Raw genomic sequence first — 23408 nt, 5'->3', positions numbered from 1 at the left:
TTTGTACTTTTTCAGGTGATTTACACAACACCTCACAGGACACACTCACAGGATCAGGAGAATTCTGTGATATCCCATGGATTCATGTCCCTAGGAAATACCAAGGCTCTAGTTGATTAGTTACTGTTTGAGTCCAGAAGTGGGCAGTACAAACTTCCATTTTTCACTTTCAAGTGCTCATGGGGAAAGCACAGCAGATTCTTCCAGATCTCTGCACAATATTTGTTAGCTACATACAATAACAAATCTCATTTACATCGCTGCTCAACAGCTCAACATAAGGAACCCAAACTACTGGCCTATCCCTAAGACTACACAAAAAGAAGAAAACAAATCTATTTTGCTTCCCACTTCACCTGCATTTGGGATTTTTGATTTTGCATTATATTTTAACATGTACTTGTAGTTTTCTTGTTATGTCTAGGCTCTGAAGTAGGGTTTGTCGCTGTTGTGAAACCAAGATTAATCAAGGATTAATACAGAAATAGATGTTCTAATCTATCCTTGGACTTCTGCTGGTCCCTAGGAAAGCTGGTGGGTGATTTCTGTCTGTGTTCAAATATTTAAAGCAATAACAAATAGTCCCATACTTGATATTTCAGATAAACAATTTAATGGCATCTTAACATTGTTTTCACAATCTTATACTCTGCATCTTTTACTCCTTATGAAGCTGAAATCTTTTTAAATACAAGCAATTCTACTGCAATTTTAGAAGTTTCAAAACCATTTTAACATACTGAAAACAAAACAGTCTAAAAAGACAGGTTTAACAGCCATTAAAATGCAGGAAAAAGCAAGAGGACTTCAGGTAAAAGAACATACATTGAACAGCAACATTTCTTCCACTATGTATTTATGTGTTAAGAAAAATGGAGTAAATTTAAAAGAACAGAAGTTCTTTAAAACCAGACTTTCTAATGCCAGAAACAGCTTTGAAACAACTTTCTATGCAGTTCTATTTATTTCAAAATTTAAAATTGGCCAATTTTTGTCCCAACATTTTGAAGCACAAGGGAGGAAAGGTGGAAAAGGCTCTGCAGGGGTTGCAGTTATAGATCTATAAAGTTCATATGTGTGAAGGAATGAACACAGTATTGAACACACTGAGTATGACAGAAAAATGCAACAAAGCACTAACTCTGAGAGAAAAACAACCCTGCAAGCAATGCCAGGGCACTGGGTGTTTCTGCATTTTAAGCAAAGAACTTTACAACATCTTTAATTTTCCTTTTCCTGTCCATTTTGGAGAGCGCAGCCCAGCCCGCCTCGCGCATTCTCCTCATGGTTTTGAGTTTCAGAGCAGAGCCTGGAGATTTCACACTGGATGGAGCTGGGGTCTAGGAAGGAAAATAAAGCCATCCTTTAGTTTCTGTAAACAATCTGATTAACTGCTTGCTTTAATCTTAGGAAAGGCTAACATACCTTTTTTGGTGCTGTGGAATGTAATTGTGAAGCTTGTGGATAATCTTTGTACAAATTTTTAAACATTTCTTCTTCCGAGACTATGCTCTAATAAATGAAAAAGTTACTTACTCACACTATATTAAAAACTACTTTTTCTTTCCCCCTAAGGATATTAAACTATGAAAAATTAAAAAATTAAGATGTCATTATGAGGCAAAACAGTTCAATAAAAAGAATGTTAATTATGTACATACAATTCCAGAAAGAACCAATCAATTAAAAATATACACATAAATATTGGCTTGAATGTGGAAGCCCAAACTGTTTATTTTCATTCTCAGAGCCAGCAGTGAGCACAAAGAAGTGCTCAGCACAGGATTTGCTCTCTGACTCTTACCAGGAGGTCAGTGTGCTCAGAGCTGTCTGACTGAGTGTCCAGCTGCACAAGCACTTTCTGCTTTTTCCTGCTGCTCTGCTCTGAAGGCAGGTTTGTGCTTCTTCCACTGTGCATTTTATCCATTGGAGGAGTCTTTATAGCATATGTCTGGGAAAGAAAACGTTTCTATTTTTAGATTTTATTTTATGGGGCAAGAATGGAATCTAAAGCCAAACTCAGGAGCCAGTTTACAGTCTGAGTGTCCAAGAATTCACCTGAGAGAAATGGTGGAACTCTTCTCTTTCCATCCAAACATGAAGCAATGACCCAAACAAAGTGGGGTGGGGTGGAAATAGCATTTTTTGTATTATTTTTGTTGCCAAATGAGGAGAATGAAGGGGAAGCTATGGAAGAGCTGAGTTTCATGGCACATTGTATTTCAGTTCTTCATGCTTATCTGCAGAAATTCAGGTTATTCTGAACTGTAGCCACTACATGTGGACCATATCAAACATCAAAGAAAATGGGAACAAACAAAACTGCAGGGAAAGGCTTTCAGAGAAAGATTGATAGCTATATCAAGATTGGTGTTATTTAAAATAGTCTTTTCACTAGAAGTTAAACTGAGAAGCCTTGAATGGTCCAGTGCAGTCCTTTTTCAGACAGATAACATCAAAGTGGTGCTGGATTCCATTGCTCCAATATGAAACCCACAAGTGAACTCCTGACAGGGAAGAAGGGTAAGTTCTGCAGTCAGGACTACTTTGACACTTTGACCATTTTTACAGCTAGATCAGCTTTGTTCTCTTCCATAGAGGAAAAGTGCCTTTACAAATGGACACTTTTAAGACTGAGTAAAACAATTCCAGAGACATAAAAAAATCAACAACTGAGCAAGAAAAATTACACAGTGGGAGCCCTTCCAGAAACTGCTGTCTAATATCTCCATGGAATGGTAGGACCCTTTAAAATCCCTTCTTATCCCAGGGGGAAAAAAAAATCATCTACAGAGAAGTAAGAAATACAGGCAGAAAAATGCAACAAGAAAAATTCACTGTTAGGAGCTACAAAACTTCAGTGTTGGACTGCCCAAGGGGCTTCCTGCACTGAAGGAGATATTTTTTATTTTTATCTTTTTTATTTTAGGAATATAATTTGGAGACTTTCTATTTTTACATGAGTAGATTCACTGTATAGATCTAAACAAGGATTAGGAGTCCCAGGAACATAAATTTTTATTTTCTTTAAAAAGTTTGAAGTCCAAAGCATTCCAGTGTCTTTTGTTGAATGCAAATAAATTATCATGGCACTTCAATTGATTCTACACATATAAACACTACCAAATTTTAAAAGCAATTAAAAAGTTGAAGTTACCTTGTGTTTCTTTTCACTTTCAGGAATCATACTGTGAGAGTGCTCTTTTACAAGATTCTCCTACAAAAGAGTTATGTGACAGCAAGGAAATATTTCTTTGAATTCAGTTGTTAAAAATCTTCTTGGTGTAATTACAGAGCACAGTCTATAATCACACACTGTTACAAAGCTCACACAAAAATATGACCAGGTTTAGCACAACCCCAGCATTCAAAAGTCACTGAAAAAACCCCTACAGTTTAGGGAACTTTTTTGCTTTAGCTAGTTAAAATTAACTAAAATAAAGGAGAGTTTTGTTTTGTTGTTAATTTATATATAATCTATAATCACAGACTGTTACAAAGTTCACACAAATATATGACCAGGTTTAGCACAACCCCAGCATTCAAAAGTCCCTGTTTTTCTGTTCAGTTTCATTTCTTATCCAACTCCTCCCACAGCACAAGCCCAGGCCACACCTCTCACCCCCACTGCTCAGTGAATAAAAAACTCCACCTTCTCTTCAATTTCTGCTTTCAGTTGTTCCTTAAGGGAGGCCAGTTCACTTTTCAAGCATGACAGCTCATTTTCCTACAAACCATTAAATAAAGGACAGGGTTAACTATGCACAGCCCAGAAAAAAGAAAACAGTCCCAAGTGAGACAGTAATTAACAGGGACACTCATTAGATACACAAGAGAATTCTATTTGCTTTTCAGCCCTATACTTGAAGCTTTGCTTTAGCTTGTTTAAAAAGACTGAAGCACTATAAGAAACAGGAACTTGATCAGAAATGTTCAAGGTAAGACCTTAAAACACTTGGGAGAACAGGGCTGAGAGGGCACAATCGAAATATTTAAAACAAAAGTTTCCTATTCCAAGTGGGAAGTCAGAGCATGACACACTATCTGCAAGAGCAGACACAAACACACTGCTACTCCAATTCATTTCTAGAAACATTTGGAGTTTTTAGTGCCCAGAATAAGATCTGCTGCAGCAGCTTGGGTGGGACTGCTACTGGCAAAAATTAAAACCACACTGGAAAAGTTCCCAGAGAACTGTCTCTGGTGGGAAAGACCCCAGAGCACAGCAGGAAAAAGAAACTCTCTAAGCAACCTGAAAAAAGATTTTTAGAAGTCACAAACTGACTGAAGATCACATCTTTTGTCTCTCTGTGCTGTTGGGGGGCAAGAGGCAGGGATTGGGAAAAAAGGTGTTTTAAAGGTTTATTTTAATTCTCATTACCCATTTTTAATCCTATTAATAATAAAAATTTTGATGCTATTTAAGTTTGAATCTGCTTTACCCTCAAAGTGTTTTTCTCCTAATCCTTAGCTCAACTTGAATTTTTCTTTCCCCTCCTCTGCTCAACTACAGCAGAGAAAAATGAGTGAATGTTTTTGTTGTGTGTGCCTGGCCCTTAGCCAGTATAAAACCACTCCACAAGGACATCAGCCCCTTCACTGAATTACTGCACATTGGAAAGTACTCCTTACCAGTGCTCTTGCTGATGAGAACTGCTTTTGCTGTTTCATTTTATAGACTTGTAACTCTGCATCTTTTTCTTCAACCATTTTATCATATTCATTCTGGGTTAAAAAAAACCAAACCAACAACAAACTCAAAACATGTGACTAAATGTTACAATTATAGAGTTATCCAGTCTTAAAACATAATTTTTTTCAAACCAGGCTCTTAAGATTCAGAAAGAAAAGATTCATTGATGCTTCTGCAGAAACTGTAAACCAGAAAATGCTCAATTCAAGTATTATTTTGTGGACTGGCAGAGAGTGCTTGATTTCTGTGCAGCAATATGTGCTCAGCACTAAGAGCCAGCTGTGCCAGCTTTATTAATGTATCTGCTAAAGATATTGCAAAATAGAGGAACAGAAAGGAAAACTAAAATGTGTCAGGCTAAACTGCTGACAGTCACTAAGGCATCTCAGAGAAAGAGCCAAACTGATACTGAAAAATATTGCACTCAGATGGTATCAAAGGAAGCCTGAATTGAAAAAAATCTAAAAATCCCAGAAGTTTAGATGAATGGAATTTATCTGCCCATAGGAATCTTTTGAAAATCTTCAAATGAATTTGATTTTAGGTGATGCAAAGTCCATCCATGTGTTCAGCTTCCTTTTCCCAGATTCAGGCCTGTTTCTGCTTTGGAAAGGTCATGAACGTGGTATCACAAGTTATAAACATGCTGTTAACATGGTATCACACACTGCAAACCACAGCAAGCAGGAAAATCTCTTCCCTTGTGCTTTTCCATCAGTGCCATCATCTCAGTTAGCTTGTGCTGACATCTGGCATCAGTTTCTCTCTGTATCATTGCTGTTTCATCACAAAGCAACCTCATCTTTTCTACCTGTCAGTAATAAATTGCATTTCATTCATCAACATAACCATATATTTCTTTTTAATCTTAATTTCTTCTTTCCCCTGTGGGTGCAAAGTTTGCAGTCCCACTTGGGCTTTATTTGCTTTTCAGATCCCTTTCAAATCCCTCATCCTTTCTGCAGATTGTTAAAATGGGCAGGATCAAAGGTACAGCCATGGCAGGCAAGTTCACTTCAAACCAAAAGGCCATTTCAAGCACTCTGCCCTAACATTTCTTAGCATTGCCATCAAAAAAAAAAGTGTGGGCAGAAAAATACTAATTTGGGAGAAGTTATAGTCTAATTTAACTATGCTGACTTTATACCAAGGGTGGAATTTCTTTGAACTATATCTTGAAAGCAAGAAGTTTTAATGGAGTTCTTATTTTCAAAGACATATTCAAATACGTCAGCCTAAGCACCTCATGTACTGAAGCTTTGCTCACAGGCATACACAAATTCCATTCATGTCTGAAATGGAAGAGCAAGGACTCTGGCCAAAAAAGCTTCATAAAAACATTTTAAATTAAAAAAAATTAAATTGCAGTAAAAATTAACACCTCTCACCTCTTCACGAAGTTTATTTTCATTTCCTTTTCTTGTTTCTATGTCTTTTTGATAGGTGTCAACTGCTTCCTTATGTTGCTTGTTCATATTTTCCATCTCTAACTGCAATTTATTCACCTTTTGAGAATGCAGAATTGCTGCTGTTATTTGTTTAGGAATTACTGTGTTAATGATTTTTTCTTACCTCTTGTTTTTGAGCACAAACACACTGTTACTGTTCAGGTATATGATTAAAGTGTTTCCTATTTAAAAGTTCAGCTTTTTTTTTAATAAAGAGTTGAACTTTGGCCTGAAGTGAGCTGGAAAATACTCAAAGAAAGAATGGCAACAGCCCAGTGGGGAAGACTGCCCTAAGCAGTCACCCTAAATGCTGTGAATGCCTCAGAAAAAAACAAATACAGATGGAGATTTGATTCCCTCTCTTGTAAATCTGTATCAGATTTTACCAGCTTTTATGGTACATTTTTCTCCCAGCTGTGCATCTTGATTACAGTTTTTCCTTTTAAGGTTATCATATGAATATCCTCAAAGAAGTCCACTTTTCTTCAAGTGCAGTACCCAAAGCTGGACACAATATTCCCATCAGAGGGATTGCCACTGCAGAACACATTTAAAGAACAGCCTTAAAAAAGTAATATATATATACATATATGTATATGTCTTTTAAATGCTTTTCTGTTACAATGAGGTTGCTGAACCCTGTTCAGTCCACTATCAACAAAAGAACAAAAAAAAGGAACAGATTAGAAACATCATTAATTGCAACGTGAATCCATCTCTTAAATGTCCAACAGTCAGTGCCCAATGATTACAAATGGAAGCATCTTCTAAAAACTGTGAGCTCATTCCTGCAAAGTCTGTATGCCAGATCCCAAAGCAGCTCAGAACGTATTGAACAAGTATTATCATTACTTACAGTGGCACTTAAAAACACTCACCTCATCTTCTACATGATGTTATTTAAACCTACCTTCCCTTCATAAGTATTGCTTTTCTTGCTTTCTGCAGTAAGTTTCTTTTTCAGCACCTTATTCTGGTGAAATAAAACAAAACAAGCACTGTACCTTAATAAGTAAATAGAATTATGTAATGGTTTAACTGCATCAAGAAATTCCAGCTTTCATCAGGCAAATAACTCTCTGTTGTGCAGCTCAGGTTCCAGAACAATTCTTCAAACAAATGAATGTTCAACTCATTTCTGTGATAATTACTGTTTCTTCATGACCTTAAGAAAGGCTCCTCCTGAGCAAGAGCAGGGAATAACAAATGAGGTGCAGAATGGGAATTACAACTAAGATGCTGCTGACAGAAGGTGTGAAGATGTCATGACAAAAAATACAAGTTCTTTATTTTTACAGTGAAGTTACTACAGTTTGTGCCAGTGCAGAATTATTTTCTACTAGTGGTAACTGAGATACTTATTACAAGTACAAAAATAACACTATGCACTAAATGAAAAATGAAGTTTATTAAAGATATTATTTTTGTAATTGCTCTTTTCAAATTAAGGCACATTTAACAAATCAAGTGATTCCGGAGATGACTCCCTAATTTGCTCAGGGTTAGGATAAGAAAGGAGAATTTTTAAATTACATACATGTATCTAAAGATATCATGGCAGACACAAACCTGCTGAAAAGGCAACCCAAAATATAATGTGTTTATGTATTTGTGAAATGAAAATCTCTCCCCACCTCCTGCTGCAACTCTTCAATGCATTTGATTTTATTTTCCACCTGCTTCTTTAAATTGTTCATCTGAAAGAGAGATTTCAGACATTCATTAGTAAGTTCTACAAATGACTCCCTGTGTGAGCAATTCCTGTAAATGTTCTCAAACCTGCACTTGCACCAGTCTGGTTTGTTCCAATGGGACTGCAACACCAGCTGACATGTTAGAATAATCAGAGTTTTAGCCATAAAGTACCACAACTTGTTAATCAATAGCAGTGAACCAGTTCCTTAGTGGTTATGGAATTAAGAAAGAAGAAGAAAAATACCCCAATATCTTCACAATTTAAAAATACACTTGTAGGAAGTTCCCTACATCCATGAAAAAATTAATTGTCCCAATTATTTTCTAGAATTTTGGTTTTCCTTTCTTGAAATTTCATTTTCAGTACTCTTTACATGAAATGACAATTGTAAATCTTTGACTGTTACAATGAAATTTTGAAATTTGCTAAAAACCCCAGGTGGCTTTGAACCAATAGAAAGAAAAGTAAAAATGTTTGAATCTATTTAAGCTAAAACTCACACTACATATAAAAAGCTAATCCAGAGCCCATCCATCACTGTGTGGGTATATGAAAAATCAGAAAAGCAGGTTCTCTGTTTGCCTGAAAACAACCAAATCTTTAATATGAAACTTGCAGCAAAGAGTGAAGATCCCCGTGACTGTGCTTGTCTTTTGAAATACCAGGGCTCAGCATGGGCACACACAATGGCACAGCTGGCAGCAGCTGAGAGAGAAGAAACCTCTGGCAGAGATCACATCCCCCAGGCAGAGCTTTGCAGAAAAATCCCAACACAGATTTTACATTTAATGCTGTCCTACAGGTTCTGTAAGATATTTTCATGGCACAGGACATACATTTTCTTCTCTTTCATCCAGTGTACTTCTCATCTCTTCACCTGTCTTTGCCATTTTCTCCTTCCAAGACTCCAGTTCATTTCTAAGTGCCAAATTAACAAGCATTAGTAAATATTTCCTTCTTGCCTTTAACTTATTTTCAGTACTTCTAAGAAACCCTTCTTTTATTTTCTAAAAAGAGCTGCTAATGTTGATGGGAACTTCATAAGCTGCTCAATGAAAATGTTCTTAAAATGCAGCAGCATGCCCAGTAAGTCAATGTGTGAACTGTCCATACTTTTTTGAAGTAGGAAAAGATGTTCCAGCTAAGCCAAGGAAAATACATCCTCACCTGGACTAGTGCAATGCAGCTGTGAAACATGGGAGCTGCCTGTCTATTGAACTGGTGATACAGAGAGTAACTCTTACCCAGTTTTGCCTTGTCACATTTAATCCATGACCTTCACCTTCCACTTTCATTGCCTTCTCACCTGAGGTGTCTAATGCACAAGACAGCTCCTACTATGTAATACAAAATGATGGCAAACACTGTTCCTGCAGCAATTGGTATTTCTAATCTGAGAAAATTTCTACTTGGCCAACAGCAATTCTCAATAGTTTCTGTTTAGCTATATAATCCAGAAAAAACATTAATCAAAAAAATCCCAGAAAGCAGCATTTGAACACAACTAACTATTTGAGTCTACTTCCTTTCACAATATCAGTTATTAATATTTGTTTTTACTTGCCTTAGCTGGCTATTTGCCTCTTCTAGATTTTCAACTAACTGCTTTGTATTTTCTTCTTTTTTCTTACTATCCTAAATAAAGACCCATGTGTCAGCAAAGAAATAAAATTCAAAGTGACTTCTTAAAAAATTCAAAGACATCCAAAGCACACTGACCTGCCTTGCTCACAAGTGTAAATACACTTCCTTTCCAACTCAAACACAAAAAACAGCTCAGGTACTCTACAGACCCAAGTCATGTTGCAGCTCATCATCTAATTTGTAAAACTGAGTAATTTGTCAAATTGAGTATTGTCCTTTCATGAAACCTGGAAGTTTACAACTTGCCTCTTGTTGTTCTTGCAGTTTCTTGACTTCTGCAGCCACAGCATTTTTCTCTTGTGCTGTTTGTTCTTTCTCTAGTGAAAGCTTACTGAGATACACTGTTAGTTGTTCATTCCTTAACCTAATTTCAAACAAATGGCCAAGAGGAATAAGAAGATGCCTTTTGAAATCTCCTTTTAAATTAAACATACCCATTATCAAGTCTTATTCCATGCTGAAAGAAGTCCAGGCCTTTATCTACAAATATAAGCTTTGCAGCAGAGTCAGAGAGATGTCAAAAGGTGACAGAAGAAGGAAAGAAAATCAGAGTCAACTTTTATATAAATCTCATGGTTAGTGAAGATGATGTAGTTCAAAGCAAGATTAACCATGAATTCAGAAACTTTCTCTTCTTGTTAAATAAGTCAAAGAGATATGGAACAACTACATATGCCATAGAATACATACAAATAGAGAAAGTGGAATTTAGAAATGTAAGTCTAGAATTAATGGCATATATGTGGTTCAAAACTTTCATTAGAAAACAATCCTAGTTCATTTCACTGTGGATTAAAGCAACTCCACCAAAACGAATTAAATATTATATTTTCACGATGGTCATACGCCTCTTGTTCAAGATCTGTTTTCAGAGTCACAAGCTGCTTTAAATAATCTTGTTCCTTCTCAGCTGTACTTGTCAGCTGTGCTTTCAAATCCTGGAATTCTTTCTGCAAAATGAAAAGGAAGAGTTTTGAGTATCCATGTGCAAACTCCAACTGCTGGAGGTTATCAGACATGAACTAAGAGCACAAGGCTTTCAGAAGAACCCAACAACATCCATGGCATGGATTATCCAGGTTGGATCTTTCCAGTCTCTGCTGGGATCTGGAAGTGCTGTGAGATAGTGAACTGTGACACCAGTGCTGTTCATGTCTGTCCCCTGCTGTGAGTTTAATTACCTGGGCTGCAAAATTAGGGTGGGACACTGCTCTGGGTGCTGTTTCTTATGCATAAACTTGTGTACAAGTCATGATGTGCAACTTCACTATTTCTAAAAACATGTTACTATTGCCCTACTTCAGACCTCTCTCATCTGGAGAGCATTTTCATTGCTCTCTCCACATTTTTCTCTCTCTGCATATTTTCTACAGTAGCCTCAAGACTCTTCTTCAGTCAAAGTCCTCCAATTTGCCCATTTTAGAAAATGAGTGAAACTCAGTTCAGAACACTCAATGCACAGATTAGAACAACAAGCAAACACAGTGAAATGCACACCTGATTTCCCACTATCTTAACTTGAGTTGATATGGATTCTTGTTAGGCTTGTAAATCTAAAATCATAATGAAAAGAAACCTCTGTTCAGAGTGTATTTCATATAGCTGGGACTTCTGTGACAGAAAATGGGCCTGTGTCACAGTACAGCAGGGTTCACAGAGGCCAGAGCTAATTACCTGCCTGTAAGGAAGAACAAATGGGAAAACTTTATATCCACAGGGAGTGGCATTTGAATGGGCATGAACAAAGAAGGAAATAACCAAAAACCTTGAGAAGGAAAACCAAAAACATGGGAGACAAGAAAAACCAAAAGCACAGGAGACAAGAAAAACAGTGGCAATAAAAAAGTTCTTCAAAGAAAACACTGAAATTGTGTGTGAGAAAGTTTAGTAGAAATGTTAAGGTAGACTGGATGGTGTTTATTTATGACATTTAAGATACTTACAAAGCAAGAGGAATTTCATATGAAGAGCAAATGCCATGAGATTAATAAAATGAATATTTACCAGAGTTTCTGACAGCTCTTCAAGTTGCACTTCTTTATCACATTTTACTTTAGTCATCTCTTCTACAGCACATGGAATGTAAAATTAATGGAACAGAAATGATTTTTCATATTTAGCAGGCAGTATAAAACATTTACCCTTTTGCAATACCCAGTTCTCAAAACTTGTTGGATTAAGTTAAGAAGCTGAAAAGCTAATTTATGACTTAATCTAAATGTAGACTTGAAAAAATGATTCAGACATTAGCAAATCTCTATCTGAAGAGAAACTAAATATTTATCTTAAATAAAGTTTAGAGCCTTTCTATGTTTTCCACAATTATAGCTTCAAATAAACCATGGACTGTTAGACTAGAGTATTCTGCAAGTATTGATGCACCTGCATTGTTCCAGAAAAAAATCTGAACTGCTGAAGGTACCACATGGATATGCTGAGAAAGGAAACCAGTTGTTACTGACTTCCCAATGGTTTCTCTGTGCACATTGACAGTGCTGGTATTTTTTGCAAGTTCTCAGTAGCAAGGCAGAGCTCTTACTCTGGGGACTAAGGAGCACATCCCTAGAAAGCACAGGATATCACATTTATGATATTTAAAGACAACCCCTGCCAGCATCATTCCACTTCCAGCACGGGCAGGGTCCCAGAAACCTCAATGGGAGGGTTTTATCTCTGCTGCAGAAGTCACTCCTGGCACCTGCAGTGCTGCTGCTCTTAGCTGGAAACCAAAATTACCTCCAGAAGAATTCATGCAGGAATGGTCTCACTATTGGAGCTCTGCACAGCACTGCCCTTTGGCTGCTGCCAGTACCAATGACCCCCAAAGAAAAGGGATCAGCTGAGTCAAAATAAATTCAGGCATTCCTGATAGGTACAGGTACTGTAAAATCATTTCTCCACCTACTAGAGACAGTCCATTTCCAGACAACAGCAGAAAGCATTTTTATTACTGCCTGGCTCATTTTCTGCCTTTCTACAAGCCTTACCCAGTTCAGCAGATTTCTTCTGGAGCTCCAAGGTAAGCAGCTTTGAATCATCTTCATATTTCTTTAATCTAAGAAAATGGTAAATTAAAAACCCCAAATGTAGGGTACAAAGCACTCACTGCATTTGAAACTTCAAGGACAATAAGACAAAGTCTTAGCACAAGCACTTTAAGAACATTTACCTTTCAACAGGCAGATGATCTATCTGCCTGCAGCACGTATCAAATTACACTTTTACAACCTCAGAACAGTAGACATAAAAGTAAACAAATATATACCTACAGAAATCTCTATTTCTTAAAGACAGAATTATGAAAGTTGGAGGGGGCAAAAATTTACTTTTTATAGACCAGTATCAACTATCACCAACAAAAAAATTTACATTCAATTCTCTGCATTTAGACCACTGTGTGGAAAAAACCTCCAAATTTCAGCTTCATTTCCAATGGTTCTTGATTTTGTCATAGACTGCAACCTGTAAGATCACTCTTGGAATTGAAACTCATTAATTTACCTATTTTGCTCTTCTTGCAGCAAGCTTTTCAAATTGGCAACAGAAGTCTCCAACTCCTCTGTCAGGGCTGCAAGCAAAGCCTTCATTTTTTTACATTCTTCCTCCTGCTCTTCCTTTTCTCCAGTAACCTGAATTAATGTTTTCACTCTAGTCTGGAGCTCAGTTTCCAAGTTCTTTTGAGTAACCTTCAAGACATGATATCATTTCTAAACATGTTTTGCAACAAACAGCTACAGCTGTTTCATGTCTAAAGTATCCATAATTATTTATGCAAATACTCCTCTAGTCTATTTCTACTGTAAAACTATAAGCAAGGGGTACCTCTGCCTTTTGCAATGACATTTTAGCCTCTTCCAGCTCTGTCCTCAAATGTTCTTTACTGACCTGGGATTCCTTTAACATTTCTTCATGATGTACTAAACAAAAAAAGATGTTAATATTTTTAAAAAGAGGATATTTACTAAAAAGTACTGCTAAAAATGGAAAATTACATACATTTAAAGAATCTAACAAAGACCAATGGTACTGACATCATATACTATAAAATAATGGATAAAATTTGAATATAGATGGCTTAAAAATATTGAAAATCAAGTTCTGAAAGTAAGTTTCCTCAGTGACATCTGCCTGACTGTAAATTTGCAAAACTGAAGCAACATATTTTCCCCTTGCAATTTTCCAAAGCTCTCAGTGCTTGACTCACCCTAAAAACGACCCTGCCAGTCCTGCTCCCACAGGAGCAGCTCCAGCTCCAAACAAAAATAAGGCCTTCAAGGCCCCAAAATTCTGCTGCCAACCAGCCACAGAATAAAACTATCATGACCCTGTTTCCTATGCTTCTATAAACAATTACATCTCATAAATAAACAATCATAAACAATTACATTTAAATTCTATAAACAATTACATTTAAACACAGCAGGCAGAACTCTTACAGTTTGCTTCCATTAAGTCAGCAATCTTATTTTGTGACATCTGCAGCTGAGCCTTGATGTCTTTTATGACATCATCTTTTTCATCTCTCTCTATGGTGAGAGCTGAAATCTAGAAAAATGCAAGAAATATCATCATGAAGTCTGGAAAAGGGACAGATGCTAATTTTCATTTGTACCCCAGGTATGATAAGCAGATATTTTGCTGTCATTCAAGTTAGATTAAATAGACAGATAGACAGACAGACAGACAGATAGAAAATATTTGGCTAGATATAATCTTAGCCAAATATCGATCAAGTCACATTACTCTAAAGAAAAAAGTTCTCCAATTCTAAATCAAACCATAAATTCCAGTAGACTAAAGGTACTGAAAGATCACTAAACTTAGCAGAATTTGACTTAAATGCAGCTTCAGGTGTTATTTTGTCTTTTTTACTAATACCCAGAAACACTTCTTGGCTCTTGCATTGCCCCTTTAGTCACAAACAAAGCTCTACATATGAGATGGTAAAATGAGCAAACCTGCTTTTCCTTTTGACTGACTTCCAGTTTGCATTCTTTTTCAAACTTGTCCACTTTTTCTGCTTCTTCTTTTACTTTTGAGATACAGTAACATCCACAGTTAACATTCTAGCTGAAATATACTCCAAGTTCAATACAACTTCCACTTTAAGATTGCTTGGAATTGTACAGCTGTACCTTTTGTTTCCCAAGAGTAATTGTTGAGGCAATGTTTGATTTTATAATCAAAATACAAACAGAAAAGAGCATGTGAAAATGAAACAGGAACATACCAGGCTATACATACAGAGAGAGAGCATTTAGCTAAAGTTTCTGTAGCTATACACTAGTGCATTATCATCTAAATAAACCAACTATGTGAAATAAGCACTGATCTCTAGACTGTACTTCACAGACAAAACTTCAATGTTGAGTGACGGTTTGAAAAATAAAGTTCCCAATTTGGCCCAGTGGAACAGCAACAGAAGGGGCCAGGCAGTGAACAAAGGCTGCCTGAATAAAAGAAGGGTCCCAGTGTCTCAGGGTGACCTGCTCACCATTCCAGCCCTTCACATCTGTCTGCCCTGGCCCTGCATGTGGAACACAAGCTATGAAGTACAAAATTGAGCCAGCTGCATAAACACAATAAACTGAATTCTCACATTTGAAACTCATTTCCGATCTGTCGTTCTCTGCTTGCACACGAAGCTCTTCAAATGCCGCTGTCATTCTCTAAAAACAAAATTTAATATCTGAAGTTCAATCCTGGAAACCCTGGAACTTCTCCAGGGGCTGCTGCCCACCTCAGCCATTCTGAGGAACCAGCAGGTGGGTGAAACAGAGCCCAGAAAGAAGCCAGAAGTTGTGGCAGTGACCCAGCACTAAGCACCCATCCCACAGATCACAGGGATCCACATCCCACACACTGCTGCACTTTCTCCATTGAATGTGTTTTATGGAACACAAAAATCATTCTTGAAAAGGGATTGAAAACCCAACTTCCTGCATCACACACGACATGATACCCACACATGATGGATACAAACAGTATCCCAACATAAACATGGAACTCAGCTCAGCTCACATAACTCACATTCCTTTCATCAAGCCTGGTCACTTACTTCTATGTTGCTATGAAGTTCCTCATACAATTGTATTGTTTCTGCCTTTTCCTGTTCATCTATCAAAGCAAGAACATATGAGAAAGTTTTTCTTTTGAACAAGAATGCCAGCTGTCCAAGTCATTATACTTAATCAGCATAATGAATTAAAAAAGGAATTACCAGCTCCATTCTTATTAAATAAGTCCTTATGAAAGGTGCCAAAAGTTACAGAATTTAGGGAAAATGTGCATTTCATTGAAACATTAAGCAAGCTCAGCTTTTAAATTTCCTTCCTAAGATATTTTTTTCTGTGAAAAGTCTAATTCTGGATCAGTTGATGTGACCATATTAATTATTATAGCATTAATGCTGTTGAATAATAATGTATCAACACTGTCAGTATTTATAAACTGTAATCTAGGGTTTAGCACTGATTTTCTTCCTATCAGCAGATACCTATAAGCACAGAGCTGTCATTAGAAAATTGCAACACTCCATGTCCATATTTTCCTTCTTTCACTTCTGTAATTGATACTATTTTTTCCTAAGAAAACAATTAAAAAGAGAACAGTAAAAGAAACAGCTATCAAAAAAGAACAGTCCATCTATATACAAGTGTTTCTAGAATTAAGGCTAAAAAGAAATCGACACTTCTTAAGTATCCAGGATCAAGTTAGTAAAATTCTAATGATTAGAATAACAATTCTAAATTGCATATAAAATAGAACTTCCAATCAAGAACATATTTTAAAACCTCAAGAATTTAAACTTCATTAAGTTATCCAACTGTCTTGGCTTGTTCAGTTTCATGAGAAGAATTCCAGTTACTCATTGTACCTTGGGGTTAAGACCTTTTCTCCCCATAAATGTGTGATGGCTGAAAACAGGAAATGTCAGCTCTGGAAATTTGTTAGAGAGTGCTGGGAATTTATAGTAGATTCCACTGCCTAAAAACAGGCATGAAGGGTCACTTCTTATGTCTTAATATATTCCCAGTGTGTGGGTGGCCCTGCAAACCTTCAATGGGCTGAGCAGCCTTGAGGAGCCCTGCCCTGCTCTGGAGCGGCTGCCAGGGCCAGTCAGGGCTGTGGGCACGGCCTCAACCCTGGGTCACTGTTTGGGCACCCAAAGAGCTCCCAGGCTGGCACCTTTCAGCAAACAATTTCACTGGCTTCAAAAGCCCTCTGCATTCAGCATTACAAACCAAAAGTCTGTTAGACCTGGGGCTTCACTTCCAATTTTGTGAGCCACTTAAAATTCACTTTTCACTCTGAGAGCCACATCCAGTCGATCCCAACTGGAGAACTTCTCTGAACAGCACGAGAAATTTCTTCTTCTTTCTTCTGTTTGTGAATTTAGAGCAAGCTAGAAGTACATTTACTCTGATCAATAAAAGCTAAAAAAGCATTTACGTTTGCTGGTCTTCTCTGTGAAGCGAGTGCAGGTTTCCTTGAGCACATTACACAGATGCCTCGAAGCAGCAGCTCTAAAGGAGGGAAAAAATATCCTGTTTGCACAGGAGTGCACAGTACTTTGTGTGCCTAAGGAGTAACAATGGAAATGACCTTCAAAATTTAACAGCTACATAAAACTGCCCACATGGAAACTGATTCTTTCCACCACAAGAATATATACTTGGTTCTATTACTTACTCTTTCAAGAGATCTTTATTTTCACCTATCTCATCTTCCAGTTTCAAATGGAGTTTTTCATTTTCAAACTAATTTCATAGGGAACAAATGCAAAAAGACACTGTTATTGAAAAATAGATTAGAAATGCACTTTGACTTCTCAAATCCCTCATGAAAATGTAATTTGGGGCATCAGTAGACAGAAGTCTGTTTTATCTGGTATTACATGCTGAGTCATCTTTTGCATGAAAGATGCAATAATTAATGAACAATAATTTAGCAGCAAATGAGACACAGGTATATTCTTCAGACAAACACATGGGACAGGTGCCTGCAACTTCTCAAAATAATCATTTTCTCAAGGCACAAACCAAACTGCAACAGTCTTTAAGATTTAATTGTATCAATAATAGTGTCATACTGAATCAGGAAGCACTTAACTTTGTTTATTGAATGTACACTATACAATACTGGCCTGCAGTTCTTGAAGGGCTTTATTCTGTGCTTCAATAGTCTTTTTATTTTCCTGGAGCTTTCTTTCTTTCTGGTTTAATTCAGTTTCCACAGTCAGTTTCTACTGCTTGATCTTCTCAGCCTCTTTGTAGAGTTTTGAGAACAATTCATTCATTGTTTCTGTATTCTATTGAAACAGGTTCCACAATTTAATCTCAAATACTATCTAATTAATAGTACATAATATCTAATGAATACTGTTGGAGATAATGTATTTATCTCTTAGAAACATCACAAGAGTAATATTTTTCTACAGATGGTGATAGAAGTTGATATATGATCAGGAGCCCAAGTTTATGCACAGGATGCACAAATCTTTGTGCATCCTCTATGTATGTATCAAAAGGCTTTACAGAGCACACAGGAGAAACAAATACAATGAAATATCCCAAACCCCCTTCAGACATCACCAAATAGATGGGCTTAAAGACATGGATAACTGCAGTCCACCAAAATCAATAAAAGTTTTGCCAGAATTATCAGTGAAGCCAAAATTCCTTCTAGCAGGTTCTTCACACCATTTCTGTCCTCTCCTTCTGACAGACACTGCTGAGTTAAGTAAAAGCAGCTTCAGAGACTCTGCCCAAGAGTACCTGTGATCTTGCCATGAACACACACAGAATCACAGAGTCACAGAATAATGAGGTTGGAAGAGACCTCTCAGATCATCGAGTCCAACCTCTGCCCCAACACCTGGGCTATAGCACCAAGTGCCATGTCCAGTCTTTTTATAAACACATCCAGAGATGGTGATTCTACCACCTCCCTGGGAAGAGCATTCCAGTGCTTCATTATTCTTTTGGTGAAAAATTTCCTCCAAATATCCAACCTATCCCTCCCCTGCTGTAGCCTGAGACTGCGTCCTCTGGTTCTGTCAGTGCTGCCTGGTGGAAGAGACCGACCCCACCTGGCTACAACCTCCCTTCAGGCAGTTGGAGAGAGCAATAAGGTCACCCCTAAGCCTCCTCTTCTCCAGGCTAAACAAGCCCAGCTCCTTCCAACGTTCCTCACAGGGCTTGTGCTCCAAACCCCTCAGCAGCCTTGTTGCCCTCCTCTGGATGTGCTCAAGCACCTCAACATCCTTCCTAAACTGAGGGCCCAGAACTGGACCCAGCACTCAAGGTGCAGCCTCACCAGTGCCCAGCACAGGGGCAGAATGACCTCCCTGCTCCTGCTGCCCACACCATTCCTGATGCAGGCCAGGAGCCATTGGCCTTCTTGGCCACCAGGGCACATTGCTGGCTCATATTCAACCGGCTGTCAGCAGCACCCCCAGGGCCCTTTCTGCCTCAACACTGTCCAGCCACCCTGTCCCCAGCTTGGAACGTTGTGGGGGATTTTTGTGGCCAAAATGTGGAACTCAGCACTTGGACTTATTGAACTTCATGCTGCTGCACTCTGCCCATCCATCCAACTGATCTAAGTCTCTCTGCAGAGCCTTCCTTCCTTCCTTCCTTCCTTCCTTCCTTCCTTCCTTCCTTCCTTCCTTCCTTCCTTCCTTCCTTCCTTCCTTCCTTCCTTCCTTCCAATAGATCATCACAAGCTCCCAGCTTAGTGTCCTCTGCAAATTTACTCATGAAGGACTCGATGCCCTCATCCCCGTCGTCTATAAAAACATTGAACAGAACTGGTCCCAGTACAGAGCCCTGAGGGACAGCACTGGTGCCTGGCTCCCAGCTGCATGCAGCACCATTCACCATCACTCTCTGGCCCGGCCATGCAGCCAGTTCTGAGCCCAGCACAGAGTGCTCCTGTCCAAGCCATGGGCTGCAGCTTCTCCAGGAGTGTGCTGGGGGAGACAGTGCCAAAGGCCCTGCTGGAGTCCAGATACACAACATCCACAGCCTTTCCTGCATGCACCAGGCGGTCACCTGGTCACAGAAGGAGACCAGGTTGGTCAGACATGCCCTACCCTTCGTAGAGCCACGCTGGCTGGGTCTGATAGCCTGGCCATCCTGTGAGTGCTGTGGGATAGCACTCAGTATGAACTGCTCCATTAGCTCACCTGGCACTGAGGCCAGGCTAACTGGCCTGTGATTACCAGGATCCTCCTTCCTACCTTTTTTGTAAATGGATGTCACACTGGCCAGTGTCCAATCATCTGGAACCTCAGCAGTGAGCCACAACTCTTGATAAATGATGGAGAGAGGCTTGGCAAGCTCATCTGCCAGCTCCCTCCTCACCCTGGCATGGATCCCATCTGGACCCAGGGATTTACAAATACCCAAGTGTCCCAGCAGTTCTCTGCTCACACACGCAGCAGGAAGGAAAACCACCACCCTTGTGCCCTTAGAACACCTTGAAAGTGTCCTACAAGCAGTGCTGGGCCAGTGGTTGAGGCAGGGAGAGCAACACATGAGCCCAAAGGGCCCTTTGGTTCACTTACAACACCCCCAAACACCATCCTTGTTTTGGCTGCATCACAGTTTTGTTCCAGTCCTGATGGTGCTTTAATAGCTTAGGATTAAAAAAGTCTAAAAAGTTGTCGGGGATATGAAAATCAGCAGGGAGAGTGCAAGAAATGTGTTTTATTTTGTGGTAGCAAAGAGTGTTTTGTAGCTGCAAAGTACAGAAGCTATTGCAAAAAAAATGAGCTGGACTGAGTTGTGCTAAAGCAGAGATCTGCTGGTAAAGACACTGTCAAAAGAATCCAGTGCTTGAGGAAACCACTGAATTCATTGTTTTACAGATAAAACAAAGCCAGACAAGGTTGGAAACCACTGAATTCATTGTTTTACAGATTAAACAAAGCCAGACAAGGCAATGGGGATAATCTACTTCAGTTTTCCAAAGAATACTCTGACTTCAACCCTTCTGCCCCTCAACAGAATATTCAGAACCAGTTCCACAAGGGTACTTAAGTGTTTAAATCTTACTCTAATTAAAGCTCATGGACTTCACAGGCACTTCAAACAAAGAAAGAACAACAGCAATATTGCAATCACCTTAATTTTTAAAGATTTGTTTCCAGGCATGTTCACTAAATCACAAATATCTCCTCTAAGTGATTCAGCTTTAAACAGGAGACAGAAAACATTATTCCCTTTTAACTACTTCCTTTAGCCCTGAAATATCTACTGAATTATGCTTTAGGCACTGTTTGGGAACAAATTCAAAAGACCCCAAGGAATTAGATGTGCAGAGTTGATACTTAGCTGACCTCTTCATCTACTTCAGAGCAAAGTTTCACTTGCTGTGAAATTGTATCTGAAACATGAAGAGATTTTGATCAATGTCTTTCTAAAAAAAGTAACAGTGAAACTGTATTTAACAGTTACAGATATGAAACTGTGAGACTACTCATGAAAATTAAACCTTGACAAGATATAAAAATCTAAAGAAGGTGCATGGCAAATATTCCAATCGTACCTGAATCAGTGATTTCGCCACGGTTCGACACATCAAATGGCAGCTTAAAGTCATCATCTGAGCACCTGTTCAAACCCTGCACAAATTTAAACATTAGTTCCTTATGGGTACATTTGTAAAGAAGAATTATAAAATCCATAAAAAATCCCTACAGATGATGTGAAAATAGAATTGGTCATTAATAAAACAGCTGCCTACAAATTTCAAAGCCCAAGGTATTGGTAATGGCTTTGGAACTCACTTCTTCCTGCCCAGTGGTTGATCAAACTGTTGGTGTCCTGCAGTTTGATTTATAGACTGTGGCCAAAGGGGAGCTTTCAATGCAGGGAACTCAGCAGCTCCTGCCTGGCTGGGCCCTGGTGCATGGCAAAGGACTCAAGGAGACAAATTACTTTTTTGAAGACCAGTAGTTGATATTTCTTTCTTGCTTTGCTTCCAAGGGCACTTCTAAACTATATCTGATTATGTTTCAGCATGAAAATACCCTTTTACAAGGTTTTTAAGTCACAGAGGTTCATCCTGTAAACAGCTAACTCATCTGCTGTCAGAATGTCCCATTTGAATCTCAACATATTTCATAAGGAGCTTCAACATGAAAAAATAACTTGTTGAATTCCCATAACTCAGTGTGGGGACAGAACATTTTCACTGCACACCTGATCTGGTGAGACCAAGACACCAACACCAGTGCGAGCATCTGAGTGGGGCCTGTGGGAATCCATCAAATCAGAGGGGTTTGGGAAAGCTGCAAAAGGCAGCCTCAGAGACAGCAGAACTGTGATTAGAGCCAAGCAGGAGCCATGAGATAGGTCAGCAGAAAAATTATTTAAAAAGTAGAAAAGTAAGGGCAAATAGAACAATGGTCTGTGTATTAACGCTTGTCTAGAATAACTCCCTAAGTTACAGAAAAGTTTATCTAGGGAGATATTAGGAAGTTCTAAGCTTAATAATGGAGCTCTGTGCATTGTGTTTTAAGGCTTACAAGCAGCAGGTATTGTATTCAAAAAAGGCAAGCATTGTTTGAACCAAAGGTACCTGTGCTTACAGTGGTTGGATAGAACTACTGTCAATATGCTTTTGCTTTGTGTGATTGGTCAAAAAACTTTGAAAGTAAGTTGTAACATTAAGTTCTTTGTCTGCTGCCTGGGATGTGAGCTGCTGACATCTTCCCATTGTCATCACCATGTAATGAGACTGATGCTGGAAAAGAAAACAGCTCAAGGCAGTTCCTCAGCAGTCCCGTCCCGTTTGTGATTTGTACACAGAGCCCGGCCGGCGATAGAGCCCTGCTCGCTCTCTGGGCTGAATTACCCACATCAAGCGCGGACTTACAGCACAGAGCAGATGCTCGAGAAGATGATTCCCTTCAGTTTTGATGGAAAACAACAACAAAAGTCTTTGAAATTCAAACCGAAGATGTCTGTGCATATGCCAGAAACGAGTAGGCAGGAGCCGTCTCGGCCCATGCAGGGGCAGGTGTGTGTGTGCTCCAGGCCGGGGCTGTGCCGGGCACTCCCCGGGCCCAGCACTGTCCCCCCCGCGGCCGAGCGCTCACCTGGGATCTGCCCGCAGACACCTGCCCAGCGCTCAGGCTCGGCGGCATGAACAATTTAAAGCGGTTTTCCTTCTCCATGGCTCCGATAAAAGGGCGGGCGGAGCGGCCCCAGCTGCCGGCGGCCGCTGAGGGCGGGCGCGAAGGGCGGGAAGCGGCAGCGGCCCCTCAGCGCGGGGGCGGGGGCGCCGCCTAGCGGAGCTCGCGGGGCACGGCCCGGGCACGGCCCGGCCGGACAGAGCGGCGGCCGCGGGGCCATCGGCGGGGCCATCGGCGGGGCCATCGGCGGGGCCATCGGCGGGGCCATCGGCGGGGCCATCGGCGGGGCCATCGGCACCATCGGGGCCATCGGCGGGGCCATCGGCACCATCGGGGCCATCGGCGGGGCTTGCTCGTCGCCCGTGGAGGCCAGAGAGGTCTCGGGGCAGCCCGGGGGCCCGGGCGGGTTGGCGATGTCGCCGTGGTCGCCGGCCGGGGGCAGCACAGCGGGACTTTGGCCGTCGCGGGGAAGGCGGGAGAGGTCTGAGGGGAAGGGGAGGTCCCGCCTGTACGGGGAATAACTGGGGGAGCTCAGTCCTCCTATGTGAAAAATGCGTATTTTATGATTGGCTTTTCGCAAATATTCAAATGAATATTATATGTGTTATGTCAGAAAGTTATGCTGTATTAATTTTCTTAAGTAGTGTGTTAAATCTAGTTTTGGGGTATTACGTAATGTCAAAATAGAAACTATGCTATGTGAGATACTTTTTTTTAAAAAGAAAGGACTTGCAGCGAGATAGCAGCCACAGGACACCTAAATCTTTCAGAGAAAGAGAATTT

At 39.6% G+C, this 23408-nt stretch overlaps 1 pseudogene; it reads right to left on the bottom strand.

Annotated features, from left to right (window-relative positions):
- Positions 1 to 22667, bottom strand: LOC139585681 (synaptonemal complex protein 1-like; annotated as a pseudogene).
- Between the last annotated feature and the right edge of the window lie 741 nt (positions 22668 to 23408).

This window comes from Agelaius tricolor, unplaced genomic scaffold (assembly GCF_023055355.1).
Source record: "Agelaius tricolor isolate 1412-34295 unplaced genomic scaffold, bAgeTri1.0.p SCAF_87, whole genome shotgun sequence".
In the NCBI taxonomy this organism is placed as follows: Eukaryota; Metazoa; Chordata; class Aves; order Passeriformes; family Icteridae; genus Agelaius; species Agelaius tricolor.
The sequence above is the reverse complement of the archived record's forward strand: the minus strand, read 5'-3'. Positions and strand labels throughout refer to the sequence as shown.